At 33.6% G+C, this 5535-nt stretch overlaps 1 long non-coding RNA gene across 1 annotated transcript; it reads left to right on the top strand.

Annotated features, from left to right (window-relative positions):
• The first annotated feature begins 1346 nt into the window (after window positions 1–1346).
• On the top strand, window positions 1347–4631 carry LOC132633113 (uncharacterized). Its single transcript, XR_009579565.1, has 2 exons — window positions 1347–2075; window positions 4297–4631. It is a non-coding gene; the product is annotated as an uncharacterized LOC132633113 (long non-coding RNA).
• The last annotated feature ends 904 nt before the right edge of the window (window positions 4632–5535 follow it).

Here is a 5535-nt window from a genome sequence, read left to right as displayed (position 1 = left end):
AAAGTAGCATTGTTGGCTAAAAATTAGAATCCAAGAATATCAATTAATAATTTTCTCCAATCAATACACCAAATTAGGTGAGTTCATTTAATAATGTCAATTAATTTCTTTTTAGAATTGATACAAATAGAATTTGTTGCCAAGTGGCTTGTTCATATTACGCCACTTGGCTTAATATTAAGCTAGACTGCCCTCCTTTTATTATAATATAGATATAGATATAGATATAGATATAGATATTATTATTATTATTATTATAATAATAATAATAATAATAATAATAATAATAATATTAACAACTCTACTACTATGTGTTGATAATATCGTATGAGTGTATTAGGTGAGTTCATTATTATTATTATTATTATTAACAACTACTACTAATATGTGTTGATAATATCGTATGAATGTATTAGGTGAGTTCATTATTATTATTATTATTATTAACAACTACTACTAATATGTGTTGATAATATCGTATGAGTCTATTACGTGAGTTCATTATTATTATTATTATTATTATTATTATTATTATTATTATTATTATTATTATTAATAATAATAATAGTAGTAGTAGTAGTAGTAGTAGTAGTAGTAGTAGTAGTAGTAGTAGTATATTATTAAATTAGATAACATTTTGAACTATCTTTAATAATTAATGCAAATAGAATTTGTTGCCAAGTGGCTTGTTCATATTACGCCACTTGGCTTAATATTAAGCTAGACTACTCTCCTTTTTTATATATATAATAGATATTATTATTATTGCTGACACCCAATTTTGGCCCTCCTTTTTTAATTTTATTAATTTCACTATGCTTCTCAGTCGTGAAAATCCCCCGAAAATGAGTTTGGAATATTTTCGCTAATTATCACACTATTTTTCGAGATATGTTTCGCTAAAATCAAGAACATTTTTATGGTCTCTTAAAAATGACCAAACATCATATTTTATAATTGAAAAGGACGAAACATTTTTTTTATAATTAAAATCATTCAAAAGAAAAATAATAATGTTGATATTCGTATATCAACATTGGCATTGGCATTCCCCCCTTTAATCCTGCTTATTACCGTATTAGTCATCTTTTACTCTATTTTTAAACTAAGTACGTATATTAAATTACTGGTATTATAATTTATATAGGTGTATATATTTTTGGAAACTAATTGAGACAAAGAAGCATATTGTAATTGATTAAAATAGAGGGCCAAAGATATTGGGCCATCTCACTAAACCAAATCAGCAGCCCAATATCCCCCTCAACCGCCCCAGCCCAATTCTCGCCGACCCGGGCCAAAACCACCTAAAAATCAGCCTAACCAAACAAAATCCCTAACTCTTTTTCCATACCAACCAAAAGATCCCCTAACTCCTTTCCCCTTCAACCAACAGCTAACCAAACGACGCCGCCATCCCACCCCGTCACGTCACTTCCATCACCTCGTCAGCACTACCACGCCGTCGGACCGCTGGGTTAACGTGGTCAGCGACGCCACTGGCCTCACAAGTCACCTTTTCTCCCATCACCCATCTCCCTTTTTCTTAAATAAAGCTTGACGACTCGTAAAAAGGTCAATTGAGACCTCTGAGAACGGGAAAGAGCGAATCCACAGCCATCAAACCCATTTGAAAAGGTTAAAATCCGTCACTTTTTCTTCATTTTTCCTCTTTTCGAAGTTTCAGATTTTTCCCCCTCTTTTGATTCGAAATTTAAAGGCAAATTTCCCTTTGAAGAAGCTGTTGAAACCCTCAGTGTTTACCTATAAATACAGGCCTTCCTTGGCTGTTTTGAAATAAGTTTGAGAGGAGAGAAAATCCCATTTAAGTAAACAAGTTTCAAGTGTAGAAAATCCCCTTTAAGTTAACAAGTTCAAGTGTTAAAAAATTACCTCTTGAACAAATGTTTTCACTACTGAAAACTAAGTTTGGATTTTCAGAAAATACTATTCCTAACTCTAAGTTTTTTGGTTGTCGAAATCCCCTCCTTCGGTTCTCGACTGAGCAAGGACCACTCTGAGCGGATTCGGAGACTCGACGACGACAATAGCTTCAGTTTGCTGTCACAAAGAAGGTAATCACATTCGTCCTACCTTCGTCTTTAATTTCTTAGAAGTAAAATGTAGTCGTTGAGTGGTTTTGTCGTTTGCATCGTCTCGACCTATTTAAATCTGTTTGTTGCTCTGTATACTCTGAATATGCGACGAAATGGTTAATACAGGCTATTATACTTAGGAAGAATGATAAGTTAGCTTGAAGAACATGCGAACAGTGACGTCGTCTTGCTTTAAATTAGTTGTCCTTAATCTTGAAGGGCTGTTTCGGGGCTGTTTTAGTGTGCTTATACAGCGTAGCTAAGGTTTTTCTGGTGACTTGAATAAGAATAAGAATGCATTTTTTTGGTCTTGTTCATATTATGTATTGGTCTAGCATACATTGTGAATCTTCGCTTGTTAACATTTAGTCCCCATTTCCTCGCTGGTTCGACATGCAAGATGGAACTGTTTTGAGTTAAATTCTATTTTGAAAACCTTTTTTTTTATGGCATTCTTTCGTGTAGTTTCTGGTTTGGTATACTTGAGCTTTAGGTATAAAACTTTGCTTCCTTTAAGAGCTATAATGATCAAGTTTGAGATTTTATAACATGAAAACATAATTGAAATGATAAGGTAGAGTAGGCTGTCCTAGTTGTCTTAGGTCTGTCATGTTAGTCCAGGAAATGGCCTATACAAATTTAGAGGTGACTTTATTTTGTTTCTCTTAAAGAAGGATCTGGACACAAATGTACGTTTAAATCTCATGGTTGTGTGATTTTATTTCTCTGCCTCTGTTTTGAGATTAAGTCATCAGGAACCTGTTTTATGGCATGTTGAATAATTATATAAGAACATCTTGTCGATTCTATTGTTAGGATGGCCTGTGTGTTAGTTGTACTCGACGGCTCGTAACTTGACTAACCTTAGTGAAGACGGACAGCAGTACTGATTTATGGGCACGTTTATTAGATTTCATGTTAAGAAATAATCCAAGAATCACCCCTTATGTTAAAGTCTTCTTTCTTTGAATGAATGTGAGAATCCAGACATTAGTGAAAAGTTCCTTGTTATTTTTCTATCCTGCACTTACTATATTTGCTTGAAGTTGTTGTATCCTGTATCACAAAGAAGGTGACATCTCCTAATGACTCATGTCGGTATAAAACCAACTCAAATCTACCTCTCGTTTTCCATGGTTGTTTGATCCCTACATTTTCACTTTGTCATGTCTTTGGAATTAAGTAAAATGGGCAAATACATAAACTGATCCTTCTTATATAGAATAATTGCTGCAATTTAGACCAAGTGTTGCTGCATTTTAGACCCTTTGCTACTGCGTTTGTGGCCATTTTCACCTCATTTTGGGACTGATTTACTGCCTGCATTTTGGCCAACTGATTGCTGTGTTTTTGAGGACGAAAATACCACATTTTTGAAACATTTTGGGGGCAAAAATGCTGCTGCAATTTGAGGCCAACGCTGCTGCGTTTTTGGCCATTTTTTACTGTGTTTTAGGCCATTTTCACCTCATTTTGGGACTGATTTACTGCCTGCGTTTTTTGACCATAGTTTATTAGCATGTCGCTTAAGGTTAGGTTGGCATTAATGCAACATGAAAGCTGATACGTCGGGTTGGTTGGGCGAATGGAGGTGTTCTTATTTTTATGAAGAGGGAAAAATTACCTCATTCCGATATGATGCAAGTTTAGTCGATGTAATATTAGGGGGAAATATTGAGATACTATTCTGTCGTGTAGGAGGATACATCCAGGGTCCTTGTAGATTCACACTAAAAAAAATCCCACTCATTATGCCATATGAGGTCTCTCTCCCGTGATAATTTGTACAGATGTATGCTTCTCTTTTAAGTGCACACTGTTAGCTTGTGTCTATGTCCTGTAAGTGCAAAGTGTTAGGTGTGTCTATGTCCTTTAAGTTCTAAATTGTTAGGTGTATCCAAAACTTGATAGGTTCTTTGCCAAATGTGTTGGTTCATAAGCCATTAAGCTTCCCCGTTGACACGAACGAATAGTTTCCTATATATCACTTCACATGCCATTTCTTGGGAAAATTGGAGTCAGTTGCTCCTGCATCTTTGGCTTCGGCATTTATTGTATTGAAACTGTTTTAGAGCAGCTTGCTAGTACTGTTGTCTTGATTCTTTGATCTAGCTCTCATTAATTAAAGTTATATAGATTCCTTTTTCCTTGTTGAGAATTGTTTCTAATCCTTATCTTTATTTTTTATTTTTTTCATGAGGAACCTTGGGAGCATTTGGAGTTATGGCAACTTCAGATTCTGCCCATATCAGAGAACAGCCAGTTGCAGGATTTAATTGCTCGTGTCTAGCGTCCCCGTCTTCTTTCCTCTCTTTAAATTTCGTGTCTTCGTGTTATCATGTATATACATGTTTATAGTCTTGACTAACATTTTTTTATGGATTGTATTTGTAGCACATTCGTTTCTCGCTTATGTAGGAACTTATGGAAAATAGTTAGTATGATGGTAAATTTAGTCACTACTTTTCCTCTCCCCTTGAATAATTAATCTTGGCTTACGCGTGTTAGAAATAATAATTGCCCATTTTTTTTTTTCATCTTTTGTCTGCCAGGTTAAAGTGATTTCCGACTAAAGGAAATTAACCGAAAAAATAAAAATCTTTTAAATACTTATCTTTAGTACACATTATTTACAATAATCATATTATACCTCATCTTCTAAAATATAAATACGTACTCTTTCGAAAACTATATATATATATATATATATATATATATATTTCTAATACATATAATTTTACATCTTGTCTAAATTGCTTATGGGTGTACCAACATACTATTTTCATACGCGCATACCATACCTGTACTATCTTATTTTTATTAATTCCCTTAGTCGCATTTTCATTATATCGCTTTGAATTCCTTGATTATCCTGTTTTACTGTGTCGCTTGCATTATTTCATTGCAATATCGTTTTAAATCTTTTAACCTTATCTGACCCCCTTTTTATGCTTCTATTGAGCCGAGGGTCTCTCGGAAACAGCCATCCTACCTTGGTAGGAGTAAGGTCTGCGTACATTATACCCTCCCCAGACCCCAAGATGTGGGATTTCACTGGGCTGTTGTTGTTGTTGTTGTTGTTGTAGTCGCATTTTCATTATATGTACACATATAGTATTATCGTGTCGTCATAATTTTTTTTTTTTAAGCATTCACCTAGGATATACTATTACATATGTAGATTATTTTCTTATAAAAATATACTCTCCTACTATATTATATATGTTATTCTTATATAAAATAAAATGTCAGACATACTTTCCTCATGCACACATTAGCATTAACTACTTCCTTTACATATATGTATTTACTCGCATAATTACAATTACATTAAAAATTCATTTTTATACAAATAGTTTTGAGAGAGTAATTTTCTTTTCCGCAATTCTTTAAATAGGTGATAATAAATAATTAAATAATCCTCTTGTAGTGTTAATTA

Source organism: Lycium barbarum, chromosome 3 (genome assembly GCF_019175385.1).
Source record: "Lycium barbarum isolate Lr01 chromosome 3, ASM1917538v2, whole genome shotgun sequence".
In the NCBI taxonomy this organism is placed as follows: domain Eukaryota; kingdom Viridiplantae; phylum Streptophyta; class Magnoliopsida; order Solanales; family Solanaceae; genus Lycium; species Lycium barbarum.
The sequence above is the reverse complement of the archived record's forward strand: the minus strand, read 5'-3'. Positions and strand labels throughout refer to the sequence as shown.